Source organism: Planococcus citri, chromosome 1 (assembly GCF_950023065.1).
Source record: "Planococcus citri chromosome 1, ihPlaCitr1.1, whole genome shotgun sequence".
Taxonomy (NCBI): domain Eukaryota; kingdom Metazoa; phylum Arthropoda; class Insecta; order Hemiptera; family Pseudococcidae; genus Planococcus; species Planococcus citri.
Window position 1 is genome coordinate 67,897,756 of NC_088677.1, and position 16,903 is coordinate 67,914,658.

At 35.3% G+C, this 16,903-nt stretch overlaps 1 protein-coding gene across 2 annotated transcripts in view; it reads left to right on the plus strand.

The window, feature by feature from the left end:
* Cad99C (cadherin-99C) overlaps positions 1 to 16,903 on the plus strand; it is a 269,753-nt gene that overhangs the window by 70,055 nt on the left and 182,795 nt on the right. For both annotated transcript variants that reach the window (XM_065347422.1, XM_065355009.1), the window contains exon 2: positions 7,215 to 7,282. The gene's annotated coding sequence lies outside the window, so the exon portion shown is untranslated. The remainder of the gene's footprint in view (positions 1 to 7,214; positions 7,283 to 16,903) is intronic.

Sequence of the window (16,903 nt, forward strand, 5' to 3'; positions counted from 1 at the left end):
CGAAGATTGGTGGGAGTTGGGGATCCGAATTCAACTAAAATTGATTTTCAATGAAATCGATTTGAAAAGTTTGCATTTTTCATTTTTGAATGAATGAAATGTTCAATTTTCTATTGAGCAGATTACGGTTTTTCGGTGTGTGCAAAGGGGGTGGGGGATCATAGTAATTTTCAAATTTTTCTACAAGTACATATTTTGTGCTGCTGCAAAAAATCCTTAGAATAGGTTTCGGATAAATTTTAAGAGTACCAGTTCAAAAGTGAATTTTTGACCTTAACGTGTCTACTCGATCACTCGACTCGAAAACAATCGCAACTGGGCCATTTTTGAGCCTCCAGCGAGTTTACAAATTTCTCAAGAAATTTCAAATCACTTTTGGAAGGGCCAAAAAATGAATTTTAGCTCTTGTAATTATTTTGTTCAATGCTTTCATTATTTATAATTATTTTTTGAAAATTATTTTTTTTAAGTATTTCGTACTTTTTTTGTGGAATTTTAAAATGGCCAGAAATTCATTTTTAAACCGACACCCCTGGAATCTTGCAATAACCATTTAAAACGGTCGAAAGAGTGACCAATGAGCACGGACCGTTATAACTGTTGAAAGTTTTTAAGTTCAGTTTTGGCACTTTTGGCCCATCCAGAGAAATTTTAAATTTCTGGAGAACCTTGAAAAATCGCTAAAGGATCCAGATTGGCCCAAAACTAGTAGGTATGTATTGATGTGTGGGAATTGAATTGGAGGAATCATTCAGAATATGATTCACTTCGCTCAAAAATTTGTATTTCATAAAAAGATGTTTTTAAAATGGCTTTTTTAAATTTTTTTAAATGTTCAAAATTCGGCAAAAATGAACTTTCAGATTTGAAATTTCTGTTAGACTTGGAAGGGTTTCAGGACTTGATCTTTCTATTTAGCTTGGTTTAGCTCAAGTCAGAGAGTGCTAGTTTGAAACATTTCGTTGTGAGTAAATTGCTAGATAGTGATAAACTAATGACAGTAATGAAAAAGTAATGAATGTTGGTAGGTCGTCATGAAAGTCATATTAAGTCATGAAAAAGTCATAAATTTTGCTCGAAACACGCTTGAAATTTTTTTAAAAAGCCCATACAATGAAAAAATTAATAAATAAAAAATTTGTTCAAAAAATCAGAAAAATGAAAAAAACTGAATATCTAATTTTTGAGCTTGTAAAAAATGGTAACCATGTTCGACAGGTAAATACGCTATTATATGTATCTACTTATCAGGTCATCCAGAAAGCCAGGAAAGGTTCATCTTTTTGCTTATGGGTCAAAGTCTGGAGAAAGTCCTTTTTTTCCGAAGGTCCTTCTTTCTACCGAATTTTCAAATAATTCTGTCATTAAATCAAAATCAACCGAAAAATAAAAACTCAATTTCTCAGAATTTTTCCTTTTTTTATACGTCAAAATAATTAAATTGTGAGGGCGCATACGAAAAGGGACCTACCGACCAAAAAAAAAAAAAAAAAAAAAGTTCTCTGAAATTGTTGTAGGAACGCTGTAAAGGGTTCCTACAACAATTTCAGAGAACTTTTTTTTTGCTATTAAGTAGGTATATTATACCTACCTACTTAATAGCAAAAAATAAAATAATCTTGTTAATGAAAATTTCCATTGTTTGATGTACTGATTATTTTTTTGTTTCTTTTAAAAATTATAAATTTTTGATGGACTTTTTTTTGGGGGGGGGGGGATTTTGTGAATATGAATGGGGGGAGGATCATAGTACATTTTCAATTTTGAAAATGTCCTTCCAAAAGGTCATTTTCAGCTATTTACTGGGTTTGAGAGACGCGACAATTAAAAGAAAAATAGACAGTTTGGGTCGATGAATGGAATGGAAATAATTTGGCATTTTAAGTTATTTGATGGGGGGGGGGGGTATTTTAAAAATGTGAAAAACAGGTCATGAAGTCATGATTTTTTTGCCTGGGAGTTTTATTACACACCCTGTTCCAAATCCTTTCCTCTCTCTTTCTCCTTCCTCTCACAAAAATGTAAATATTACGAACTGTCAAGTTTCCCAATTTTGATTTCTGCTGAAGTACTTTTTAAATTTCTTAACGTGAAAAAGGCGCTTTTTCAAAAATTCATACTCTCGTCCATTTTTTGAAACTGTTTTAATTTTTGGAAATGGGTTGCCGTTGCTGCTACTTTTTTTGAATTGGATAACTTCAAGTAAATTTGAAAAATCGTGAGTAATTTTGGTCTCAATTTCAAAACAACCTGAGTTATACTTACCTACTTGTCATACTTACATTTCCCTCGAACACCTACATTCAGTAACGTTGAATGAAAATTCATAGGTAAAGTACCTAGGTAACTAGGTTCATTGATACGATATAAACCAACCAGCAAAATCCAATAGAAAAGAACCTACCTACACGTAACAAGAGATATCCGCATCTATTTTGGAAATAATTATCTGCTGATCGACGTTGTCCATAGACGAGCACGCAAACACGTGAACTTGTTCGATGCATCTCTGATCGCCTGGAACGAAACTCGGCTCGAAAATCAATAAATATTAATCAATTATAATTGCACCTTTGTGTAGTCTAGAATGGTGTTTGTTTGTATATTACTCATACACTGTGAATAAAGCATAGGTACTGTAGTGTAGTAGGTTAGCTTACCTACGTTGTGTACCACATACCTTCATTGCATTTTCTGGTTTCTCTAGTCTCATCTTGACCCTGGTCCTCGATACATTTGGTTGATTTTCTTACACCTTCTTTTGCTTTGCACTTTTGGTGTATCTTACTTATACTCGCGGTATTTGGTATCTGTACGAAGTGATGCTGGTGATGAAAAGGTTATATGGTATTCCACAAGGTCATTACGCGGAAACGTGACGCTACCAGGTACTCTCAACTCTGTACAGTGAGTTTTCGCATAAGTCTGCGTGGTAGGACTATATGGTGGAAACTGTGTTGGCGCGACTGAGAAAAATATTCGAAAGCTTTCACTTACGCGCGTATATACCTAAGGGTCATCCGAAGAAAGACTCTTTTCTAAGTCGATGGTTATCGAAAGAATTTTTTTTTCATCATGTTATACGTACGACGTTAACTCGTTATGTAGTATGTATGTACTACGAAGAATGCATGATTACTGCGGTAAATGGGAATATATGTGTGTAAGTGGTGTATCGTATATGAGAGTAGGTATCTGTATATGTAGGTAATCTAGGTATATGTTATACGAACCGCAAAACAAATAAAGCTGTTAAGAAACGTTATATAATACGTTAGAGACGTTAATCGATTCAGTTATTGTAACGATTTGGTCTCATATCCGGGCTCTGCCAGTCTGAAGAGATAATGCGAGCACCTTTCGCTCTTGTGGCCAAACGTCGTTGAGTGCCCAACAAGCTGGTGTAGTTTCGCCGCTTACGATTAGACTTATAGACCACAAAATCATAATCGAGAAGAAAATAAAACCTGGAGAGAAAATTAAAAAAGAAAAGATTTATTCGAATCGTTTATTTTACACTGTTACGCGTACCTATACCTACTTACGTGCTTCTCAATTTGATTAGCTTGTTGTTTATGCATAGGGTGTTACAAAATTTCTGCACAGAATGGTGCTTTTGAATTAGTATCGATGTCGGGAATGGGTGATTTTTTCATGGCATGGCCAAGTTTGAGAGGGGATTTGCCGAAATGGTTTTAGTTTTGCAGAGTGTTGAAAATTAATGTAGTGTTATAATTAATTTTTTGGACCCCCCCCCCTCCACCATACTCCTCGTTTCATGTTTCTGTACAAGAGATTCGGAATTTTGGAAAAAATATGTTGTAAAAGCTTAAATCAAAATTTCAGTTGCTCAATTGACTTTTTTTTTCAGTCCCGGAGAATTTTCGGAAATTTCGAATCCCCTCCCCCCCCCCCTCTCATGAGGGCAAAATGGTCGGAATCGAAATTTTACTACGTACGAAGGATTCTATATGATATTAAAATGTGTTGTGGTTGCATTTCAGTCATGCACATTTTTTGGAATGGGGAGGGGAAGGGTCAAAATTTCACAAAATTGGAGGAAGAGCTTCCAAAATTTCAAAAATTTAGTGGAAGGATTTCCGAAATTTCAACAATTTAGTGGAAGGCTTTCTAAAACGCCAGAAATAATTTAGAAGAAGAGTCTCGAATATTCCAAAAATTCAGAAAAAGAGCTCTAAAATTCCAAAAACTTGGAATCAGAGTTTCTAAAATTTCAAAAATTTGGAATCAGAGTTTCTAAAATTTCAAAAATTTGGAATCAGAGTTTCTAAAATTTCAAAAATTTAGGGGAAGGATTTCCAAAATTCTAAAAATTTAGTGGAAGGGTTTCCTAAACCCCAGAAATTTAGGGGAAGGGCTTCCAAAATTCTAGAAATTTAAAGGTAGGGTTTCCAAAATTCCAAAAATTAAGGAGAAAGGTTTCCAGAATTCCAAACATTTAGAATAGGTGTCAAGAGAACTCAAAAAATTCAGAAGAAAGGTTTCCAAAATTCCAGGAATTTATAGGAAGAGTTTCCAATATTCCAAAAATTTGGAGAGTTTTCAAAATTCCAAAAATTTAGTGGAAGGCTTTCCAAAACTCCAAAAATTTAGAAAAGGGGTTTCCAAAATTCTAATCATTTTAAATAAGAGTTTCTAAAATTTCAAAAATTTAGGAGAAGGATTTCCAAAATTCTAGAAATTTTTAGGAAGAGTTTCCAATATTCCAAAAATTTAGAGAAAGAGTTTCCAGAATTCTCAAAATTTTGAGGAAGGGTTTCCAATACTTTAGAACTTTAGACAGGGTATCTAACAAATAGTGAAAAAGTATAGTGATTTTAAAAATGGGTAGTGAAAAAAGTAGTGAATTTATTGAACGAGATTGTGAAAAAAATGTAAAAATTCAAACGCGATACAAAAACCTTCAAATCATTGAAAAAAACGTTTATTTTTGATGAAATTAAAAAATACTTTGAGTACAAATTATTATTGCCTTCCAATTTCAATTTTTCTGTGATTTTGTTAATTTTGTTTGTTTGTGGGGGAGAGAAGAGTCGAGTGGAGAGTTTTCTGAAAATTAGGTTGAAAAAAGTAGTGATTTATTCAAAAAAAAATCCGTTAGATAGCATTATTATTTTTCAGTCTCGAGAATTTTTGAAAATCTTGAATCCCCTCCCCCCTCCCATGAGGGCAAAATGGTCGGGACCGAAATTGTACCACATACGAAAGATCCTATATGATATTAAAATATGTTGTGGTTGCATTTCAGTCATTCAACTTTTTTGGGATGAAGAGGGGGAGGGTCAAAATTTCAAAAAATTGGAGGAAGGGCTTCCAAAATTTCAAAAATGTAGAGGGAGTGTTTCCAAAATTCCAAACGTTTAAAGGAAGGGTTTCCAAGATTCCAAAAATTTAGTGAAATGCTTTCCAAAACTCCAAAAATTTAGAGGAAGTTTTCAATATTCCAAAAATTTATTGGAAAGCTTTCTAAAATTCCAAAAATATAGAAGAAAATTCCAAAACTTTGGAGAAAGGGTTTTCAAAATTCTGCAAAATTGGGTTTTGGTGGAATATCCCCCTTCCCTCTTAGGATACCAAATCGGTTCAAATTTTGGAATTGAGGTTAAAATACGATTTCAGAGAAAACTCACCTTCGTAACATTTTTTCATGTCAATTTTGGTACACCCTTTTTCCAAAATTGAGGCCCCTGAAATCAAAATTGATCCTTCGTTAAGTTTTCAGGAGCAAGGTACGTACTCATGTAAAACTTTGGAGTTGAAAGGTCAAATTTTTAACTTTTTTTTTGAGATGGAGGGTATGAGAGGAGAAGAGGAGGTCGAATGAGGAAATTATTTCAAAATTTAATAACACCTGAGGTATGGGTCAGGGGTAGTATGGTGAGGATGTCTCAACCTATCCATGTGGAAAAATTCGTTGAAAAAAGCGAAAAACCTGAGGTCAGGAGTCGTTCGTCTGGTTATGGAATGAACATTTTTCTAAAAAACTAAATTAGAAATTGCGAAACCGGAAACTTTTAAACAATGAGCTCAAACCAACCGAGTTCGTTAGAAAAACTAATGAAATAATTATTACGATTTGATGACCTTATGTCTGTTTCTCTGAACTTGATAATATGTAGTATATGATTTTTCCCCTTCCTGCGTAATGTGCTATATTTTACTCATCATTTTCGGAACACGTTTATCACAGGTAGATAAATGATTCAATTGTTGGTACGTATTTCCCCACTAAAATGTGTTCTCATCACAATTACCACATCGATAGGTACATTTACGTGATATTGACTGCTCGTATTGGCTAAATTGAAAACTTTTCTGAACGCCCTGTAGATACACAAGAAGTGTAATTTAATAAGCGTATATATTTCTGCATCCATCTCTCTTCCCCAGACTCTCTTGTCTTCTTGGATTCTCGGACACTGTGATGGATCTACACGACTTTCTGTTGTAATGTAGAAAATATGGGACAGTAGCGTAGGTCTAGGTACGTCCTGTCCAAATCTCTCGGTCGTTCGGTGACAAATGCGAAAAAATTTTTTAACGATGTGTCGAACCCGTTCTTTTTACTTGTATTTTGAAACGGTATGTGCCCGTGCTCGGGTACCCACGTTACGTTTCACATCGAATGCGACAAAGAACTACAAGCTCTTTATTTTGTAACAAATTTAATGAACCGTTAAATAAGCGATAATCGTGAAATTAAGGCGTTAACGCATGCATCGCGGCAGCGTGCGACCTGCCATGTCAACGTCGAGGTGTTTGGATGCACTGACGTGAGTCCATTCTTGTAAAGCTTGGAGTTGTTTTGATCCCGGTTGAGTAAAGTGACCCTTTCGGAGGGAGGTTGAAATTTGGTATTTTTTGAAAATTTTGTGATGGGTGTCTAAATCTGTAATAGTTTTGGAGGGCTAAATTTATCGAGGTGGATGAGGAGGTGAGGGAGGGGGAATTCGAGTTATAGATTATATCGTCATGCCCCATGAGTATCAAACTTAAAATTTTTTGGCATGCTGAGCTCATTTTGAAATTTTTTTAACTTCAAGTATGCAAATAGTGAAATGACCACCCTCAAAAATGGCGATGAAATTTTAAAATATTTTGAAGATGCATATCACAATGTGTTAATTTTTATAGCCCAACAACCATCATTGCCATATTCTCTAACCGCGGTGATTTTTCTTTCATGTTCACAGATGCGCTTCAACTGCAGAATAGAAGAAATAAAAAATGAATAATGGAATGTGATCTGCGTACAGCATCGGTAAGTTATTTAAAATATTCGCCAAGCTGTTCTGTTTTTTTTCCAGATCAATGTTGTACATTACCTCAAGGCGTAGGTACCTTACCTACTATGCTAGTGCTAACTTTTTTCTCTCGTATATCGTATATATACTGCAGCTATAGACGTTTCGTAAGAGTTTTTACTCGGCTTTGTGAATTTATGGGTGGTGCTGGCGATACGATAACAAGTACGCGCCGCAACGCGAATATTTTGATGAAATTCGAAGTTGACTTATGACTAGGTTACCTCTTTACTCTGTCCGGCCCAATGATCGCGATCTCAGCTGGATACGAATATATTTTTATTTCGTACATAGGTATACCTACGTTAGGTATAGAGGTATTCATCTATACGAGTAAGGCAGCAGTCCACGTGAATCGTGAAATGACGATTGTTTATCAAAAAAAATACGCATACGCCACCGAACGTTCGGTTTAGCTATTTGATTTGGAAATACGAGTATACTACAATATACAACATATGACAAGAATTAACATAGCCTTTATGGTAATATCTTATACGTGATCCGCGTTGACCACCTCGGTGACATTTAGCTTAGCTAGATAATCCAGCTGGTTGTATATTTCCAGTCTCCGATCGGAAACTTAGTTTCGAATTAATGTTCGATTCGAATTCAGCGACCTCGAAAACCATGTGGTGGTCGATACAGTTAATACAAATGCGATTGGTTTTTTTTTCTGCGATATATTTCATATCGTGCACGCCTTCATTTTGACTAAGAAGCCGTGCCTTTTAATTATGAGGACCGGATTAAAATTCTTTTCGATTGCATACGAGTTGGTGTTGAGAAAATCGGTTGAAATTAATACATGCTGGAGTTTTTTTGATGAATTTTTAGATTTTGGAAAAGGAAGAACAGCAGCTTCAGAGGTTTCACCGGGGGGGGGGGGGGCAAAAATAACATGTAATAATGTAAACCAAAATTTCACTTTCCATCTCATTTTGATCAAATTCGAATCATCTCCAGGCTGAAGTTAAAATATTGTATCTATACCCACCGAATTTGAGCAAAATCAACTTTTTAGACAACTTGTGAATAAGTCTCGAGAATCACCTTACTTTGGCTGGTTCTAAATCTAAGCCTTACAACACACTCATACAGATAATAAGCCAAATAATCGTGAAATATGAGAATGTTACAGAGTAATACCACATTACCACTTTAATAAGGAACGAAAAGGGTCTATCAATTTTATTTCGCCTTTGAAGTAATAATACCCAAGTAGGTAACGGGAAAATTTCCACCCTCAGTTATACTTTCGATATCACATTCGAACGGAATTTCCTAGTACCTAATCTATCTTATTCCTCACCTCGAGTGTATCATTATTACATGATAAAAGTTCTCATATCCGAGCCAAGTTCGCTCAATCACCATGGTAACTTGGGTTCCAGTTCTTTGAAATTTCGTAAATCCTCTTAATCCATTACTGTAACAGATCAGCACCCTTTCCCTAATCTCTAACAAAGCTGCGTAGACGCCATCCACTATAAAATGATACTTACTCCGCCTGCACTTTCATTTATCTCGTCATACCCTTTTAACATTACATAATTTCTGATTCTATACGACTGAAGATTTGAAAAATCATTGCGATACACGTAACTCGAGTATACGATTTAAAAATTACTCCGAGGCTGGACCATTATACCCAATAAATCTTTTCACCGAGCTGAGCAGTGCGAAATGGTAGCCTTTCAAAAAACGGAAAATTAATTCCATAGTTGTATAGGTTTTGTAAAGCGAGCCCGCGAACAAACGCGTGAATTCGCAATCAAAATATCATTAGTCATAGAAGCATTAACGTTCGAAAGTGATCATTTGATAATGAACATTAAAGCGTAGGTACAGACAGACCACGTGAAATGAAAGGTAAATCACCGCGTTCATTGTGAAGATAATTAATTTTTTCGTATAGAAAATCGTCTCATGTATACGAATACTCTCAGATATCTATACAGAAGATGTTTGTGTACACTTAGTCCTTGGGTACTTAATAGGTAAATTATTGGTATTTTTCCACCAAATTGTAGTCGCTTTCCAACGTCGAATTTTTTTTCTTTTTTTTTAAGGTCAGTGCGTGCAACATTATTGGACATTCCCGTGCAGACCAATGATTACCTACGCAGCTGTCTCCCGCTGCATAACACACAGTTCTTTCACATTATAGCTACTACAAAAAACCAAATAATCAAACGTAATTATACACGATTTCGCGTATTTCCGTGAAAACGGACACCACAGCCATCGCCTCTGCAGCGTTTGCGTAAATTACCTATATCTATTTTTTATATATACACGAAAACAGCGTATATCTACCATATCCAACTAAACTAATGGCATACTTTGGACACATTATACGGCTGAATTTTATAGGTAAAAGGATCGATGCACTTCCGTTCATCAGTTAGGTCACCCATACTTCCGCCATAGCTAGAATTCTATCATCCAAAATACATATTATGACGAGCATTTATGCACAATGCACGACTTTATTAATCTCCCACCCCCCTCCCACTCCTAGTGGAGAGAGATAGTCTCGATGATTTTGTACAGCTTCAATTTTTCGTTTTAATAACATCAGAATCTTATAAGATGAAATCAGTTCAAGTTGAAGCAAATATGTCCACACAGATCGAAGTTGAAGTTGAACCTGTTTACGAAAACTCGATTTTCAGAAGGTTTTTGTACGCCAAAAGGGACTGCTATTTAAAATTTTGGAAAAAAATTCAGTATTACTATTCACATCTGTTCGCATTAACTCACTCATACATCTGAATGTGTTTGAATTTCGGCACCCTAAAGGGCGATCAATTTAGCAATGGCCCTAAGTCTATCTGCCAAGGCAGCCGGATAGGGTGCTAGGAATATGCGGAGTCAAAACAAGATGGAACAACATCAACGTCACAACCTGGAATGTAAGAACTTTGTATAAAATTGGATAACTTACGGAAGCCAGGAGATTACAAATCGACATATTAGAAATAAGTGAGACCCAATGGACTGGAAATGGTAGAAACTGGGCAGATAAAGACTATGAAATGATCTATGCTGGGAAAGACACACACAAACTAGGTGTGGGTATATTAATACATACCAGAATCAGCAATAGAATCAGTGCCATAATTCCACAATCAGAAAGGATACTACTTGTGAGATTGGAGGTCAAGCCAAAACCAATTGTGATAATTCAAGTTTATGCACCAACAACGGAAAGCAGTACAGCGGAAATCAACAACTTCTACAATGATCTAGAAGAATTATTGATGAGCTGCTTGAAAAACAACAATGTTGTGTTTGTGATGGGAGACTTCAATGCCAAAATTGGGAAGGATCATGGCAGCCAAGTTGCAGGGAGATACACACTTGGAGAGCAGAATGAAAAAGAGGTGAAACGCTCGTAGAGTTTGCAGAAAGACACGATCTAGTAATATGCAATACCTGGTTCAAACAGCATGAAAGAAGATTATACACATGGGTCAGTAGTCAGTCCTGGAGATCAAGTCAGAAACCAGATAGACTATATATAATAGGTCTGAGGAAGAGAATTATGCAATGCTATGTATGGACCGTTCTGAAGTATTCCTGTGAAACATGGACCGTGAGTGCAGAGTGCGAGAAGAAAATATCCGCTTTCGAGATGTGGTGCTATCAAAGGCTACTACAGATCTCATGGAAGGACTTCATTACCAACAAGGAAGTACAGTAAAAGCTCATTATGATGCTTCTCAAGGTACTGGAAAAAAAGAGCGTTATAAGCCAAAGTGCGCTATAAGCCAAAGTTTTTGCGTGAATGGGGCTGTCTAGCGACCAGAAGAAATCAGCATTAGTAGGGGGCTTCGCCCCCTAGGTCGCTTCGCGACCCAGACCCCCCAACGGCTCGCGCACTCGCTTCGCTCGTGCTGCTCGCCCTGGCCCTCGCTTCGCTCAGGCCTCTCACCCCTTCGGGGCTCGCTTTTTTGACGACTCAACTCATGCCCCTCACTTCGCTCGGGCTGCTCTTATATGTCAATAGCGAATTCTACTCTGGTTTTAAAATACAATTTTTTTAAAAAAATGAAATTTTTCAAGAAAAAAATTCAAGTTTAAACAATATTTCTATCAATTTTTAAAATGAATTAACGACATTTTTTTCTCAAAAAACTTCTGACTATTCACTTCAGATTTATATTTGGGATGTTGAATTACTCTGGTATAACTACAGTGGAGTCTCGATAACTCAAACTCCGTTAACTCGAAAACTCCGATAACTCGAAGCAAAGTCTGTTTCCCTTCAACTCTCCATAAGACTCAATGTAAAATTCACTTCTTTACCTCGAAGTAAAAAGTCCAAAAACTCCGATAACTCGAAGTAAAATTTTTGAAAAAGACAAGAAAAACCTCTGTAAGTGGAACGTTGCCAACGTTTTGCCTCTATAACTTGAATTTCTAGTTGAAAACACTTGTAAATTCGAATCTCATTGATACAAAATACTTTCACATTCACATATCGGTTATCTTCAATGGTACCTATTGTACAATCTCATTCCATACTCCATACTTAATCTTTTCGACCAGGTATAATATGTGTTTCCATTTCATTCTAGTAAAAAAAAAACACTCATCTAATTCAAAACTTCGTTAACTCAAAATATACCAAAATTAACCTCCATAACTCGAACTCCGATAACTCGAAAACTCCGATAACTCGAAGTCAACTCCTTCTCCCTTCAGCTTCGAGTTATCAAGACTCCACTGTACCTATACTGACTTGACATCATCATTTTTTAGGAGTAAAATTTCTGAAATTCTGTATAAGTTACGTAAAAATTGGGTAGAAAAATAATTGAAATTCTTGTTGAGTAGGTAGGGAGTATGCTGGAATAATTCATTCCTATTAAATGAAAATCTAAGGTAAGGTAGTCAAATTTGTATCCCAAGCATAGAAACCCTACCAGTGGTGGCGTAGCTATAGGAGGGGTGTGACTTGAGCCATTGCCCCCCCCCCCCCCCCCGCATGTGAAAATTTGAAATAATACATGCAATAATGAACTGTTTTTTCGTTTTTTGTGGACCCATTTTTTTCAAAAAAATTTTGTTCTCACTTCACTTGAGCTGTAATTGCACCTTCATTTCCATTAAATTACCATACATTACAAAGGGTTTTCACAAAATTACCTCTAATTTCGATTTTTTATGCCTAAAAATCTGGGTTTGCCCCCTCCCTCGAGAGAATTCTGGCTACACTGTACTGAACCCTTCCTCTATCTTCACTTCAACTTTTTTACCAACATTTGTTCCAGTTCCACTAAACATTTCAATTTGTACTGTGGAAATAAAATTCTAAACCAAAAATTATCTCAAGTGCAGAACCTCCTCTCCTTTTTATTTTAACAGACACCACATTCCAGTTTTTAAAAAAATGAAATATCAAGTATAGCAATGAATGCCAGTCCTGGAGAAACTGCTTTTTTGGAACTCGCAACACCACAACAACATTCCCTCCTCAACACCCCTATGCTGTAAACACGCCCACATAGCAACGTTCTGAGTGTATTGTTGTCCGTGCGCATTGTATTCTGTAAAACGTGCATTTTATACACAATAGAGAAAGTGTTTTTTCAATTTTTTCGGCCCTTAATTTGAAAATTTCCGATTTTTTTTTCTTGATGACATATCTACACGTCAAAAGGAACGTTTTAAAAAAAATATTGTCGAAATCGGTTCAATAGAAAAGGCTGGCGGACTCTATCAAGGTTTCTATTCGAAATTCTATTGTTTAAACACAATAGAAAACGTGTTTTTTCAATTTTTTCGGCCCTTAATTTCAAAATTTTCAATTTTTTTTTCTTGATGACATATCTACACGTTAAAAGGAACGTTTTAAAAAAAAATTCGTTGAAATCGGTTCAGTAGAAGAGGCTGGCGGACTCTATCAAGGTTTTTCTACACGATTCTTTTAATATATATAGATAATGAAATTAGCATTATAACTGGAAGCGTTATAGTAGCTCAAGATATCAAAAACAAAAAGCTAAAGTATTTAGCTCAGAGCTGTTAACAACAAACTCACTGGCCAACTCTCCCTGTAAGACCCTGAAAGAAACGATCAGATATGCTAGAAACCAGCTAATATAAGTAGATGGAAATATAATATGCTACCTCCTGTAAAGAAGTGCGACTACAATGACGAAAATGCAGCCCTTAAGTTTTTGTTGAAGCATCCTGTCCTATTCCCCCCCCCCCCCCAAAAAAAAGAAAAATACATAGACCTCAACATTTCAAAAAAAAATAAAAATTCATGAGATGTATGATTTGTTAGCTTCCATATTGTGCGCTGATTTCGAAATTAAAATTACTTTTCTGATTTGAGCATATGGTAGAGTGGGGTAATTGCAAAACACTTTTTGATTAGTGACACTTTGAGAGGGCGCTGTGAGAAGACTATTGCACGGATGAAGCTGAAATTTGTACCACTCATACTTCAGGGGGTTCTCTATCAATGGTAAAATTTTGGTACAATTTGGTCCGCAAACCGTGGAGAAAATTGCAATTTAAAAATTTGAAAATCGACTTTTGCATTTACCCTATGTTAGGGTAAATGCAAAAGTGGGCAATATTTTTTTTATTTTTTTATTTTTTTGAATTTTCAACGCACTTACTGTATTCTACGTGTCATTTGCTAACTTTTGATGTATTCGTGGTCTTGATTCGGTAAAAAATTCGATAACTTTTCCACTTCCCAAAAAAATGTTTAGGAGAGTGAAAAAATGCTGAAAAATTATTTTTTTAAAAACTCGCTAAAATGAACAAAAAATCAACTATTGATCATTTCTGATGTTTTTTATGTAAAAAACTCGTCATAGAAATACATTTTTTGTCAAATATATTAGTAAAACGTTGAAAAGGAGCAATACAGTAAAAGCTCGTTATAACGCTCTTCAAGGGACCGGAGAAAAAGAGCTTTATAAGCCGAAGCGCGTTATAACTGAAAGTCTCGTTTTAACGCTGATTAGCGTTATACCGCGAATTCTTGTTTTAAAACAAAAAAAAAACGTAATAAAAGGAAGTTCAAACGTAAATTTTATTTCAGATTTTGAACAACCAGCTGTATTATGTACTTACTTATAAGGAAAAAAAATCTGAAAGGGAACTATTGAAGTTTGATGTCAAAAAATCTATCTTTTTTTGGCCAAAATTAAAAATAATTCCAACTGTTGGAAGTTGAAAAAAAGTTTTTTTGGCAGAATGTTTCCCAAAAAGTTTTCAAAGATTTTTTTTCTAAATCAAAACTGTAAAAATTAAAAAAAATTGTTGTTGCGGCCAAAATTTTCTGAAAATTTTGCTTTTTTGTCGCAAAAAAGTGGTTTTTTGTTGTAAAAATTCTAAAAAAATCTGATTTTTCCTGAATTTTAGAGCGTTAAAACGCGATTTATAATCACTCATGAGCGTTATATCGCGATTAATTTTACATTGGTTTAAATGGGGTTGTCTAGGGACCAGAGGAAATCAGCGTTATAACGAAATCAGCGTTATAACCAAAAGCGTTATAACGAGCTTTTACTGTAATTTAAAAATTCAGTAAAACTGTTGATCATTTCTCTAACGTATAACTCATCATGTGACGGTGGAAGTTTATTTTTTTTGTAATTTCGAACCATTTTCAAGTTATATAGGGCAAAAAAATATTTGTGGTAAGTGCAAAAATGAAGAAGAAACTCGTTTTTGCAATTACCCCGAGTTGATTTTTTCTGGGGTAATTGCAAAAACGCAATTTACAGCCAAAATAAAAAAAAATTTCAAATTGCGATATCTTACCTTAAACTTCAATCCTTCATGACCCTAAATCGTGAAAATTCCAGATAAATCGACAGTTTTTTCTATTTCACGTGCATTTTTTAAAAAAACACCTCTCACTTTACTTATGAGTGGTTTCAACATGTTTTGATAAAAGTGTTTGCTACGGAGCGACAAGTTGAACCCCGCGAGTTGTGACCAGGTGAATATGTCGGTAAAGGTTGTTGCTTCCGACACCCCCTAGTTGGCACAACCAGAAAATTGATATTTGTTAGCATGAGATCACAATTTTGCAATTACCCCGTTTTTGCAACTACCCCACTCTACCTTACTGCACCTCCTCCCTTGCCTCCAAAACTTTTTTCTCTAGGGCTCATTTGTTTTTTTTTCAATTTTGAATTTTTCAAAAGAAAACCATAATTTGAATTTCAAAATTTTGAAGCAAAGTAATAAACTTCTTATAATTAACTCAGCATACAGAAAAGCATCGTTTTTTAAACCTCTCGAAATACTGATTTTCGAGAGCTTTTGCCTTCGCTTCGCCAAGGCCAGTTTGTTTCTTTTTTCCGCAATTAAAAAATTCCAGACTTGAAGAAGAAATCAAAATTCATGAATATTAGGCAAAATTGTACCTTTCAAATTACGAAATTGTTATTTTATCTCTTACTTATTTTACTTAAAAAGTCGCCGTTTCGTTTCAAAAATTGGTATATTTTTTTCCCAAATGTCGTTCAAATTTTTCATCAAATTTTTGTATATTTTAAAAAATTTGTCATGTTGAAAACAGTTTTTTATTCGCCCAATTTCATTACATTAGCAAAGAACCTTAAAGGTGAAAATACGAGGGTGGTTCAAATATAACCCGGAAGTTTCCCACAGGCATGTGAGAAATTGAGTTTAGAAAAAAATTGCTGCACTGGATGATAGATTGGAGTGTTATGAAACGTAAAGAACAGCTGGAACCGCAAAGCCTCACTTTTTAGTGTATTTTTAGCCATGCGCAAGAATGAAGTTCTAGTGTCCCTTGCGCAACGCTTCATTTTTTGTTTTTTGGTCAAAAATCATGTAAAATCCGCGGAAAGTTATCAAAAATTACGCGAATAGTTTGTGGATGAGTGCCTTTATGAGAACCAAGCGTATGAATGGTGTTCCATTTTCAGAAATAGCAGAAAAGTGACGATGAAGGGAGCGCCAATTGAAGCAATGGTCAGGGCTTCAGCTGGGAAGGTCGTGTATAGAGTGTGTTGGGACATGAGGGGGTAATCTCATGTGATTTTCTGCCTTAAAAACCAACTATGAACTCACTGTAACATAGTAGCCTTCTAAGAAGCACAATAAAATCCTCCTATACTGATCAAAACGACGAGAAATCACGATTCTTTGTGTGAAATTGCTGCAAAACAGTGCCAGGGTGCATACAGCTCGGCTTATGACTAAAAAATTGAACGAATTCGGATGAGAAATACCAGAACACCTTCCTTATAGTCTAGATTCGACACCTTGTTGATAATTACTAAATTGGTCCATCGATAGAGGCACTGAGTAAACATTACTTCAAAAGCAATAATCAAGGAAAATCATTTTTGCGCAAATGGCCACTTGAAACGCCGCGAACTTTTTGCAAAAAAAAAATTATAAAGCTCCCAAAGAGGTGGCAAATGCACACACCATATGAGAGAGACTACCAAGAATAACTGTACAAAATTGTAGCTCTGTAGGTGGATAGCAAAATTTTTTATGAAAAAATTCCGGGTTATATTTGCACCACCCTCGTATAATCGAATATTGAAATGATAAAATTA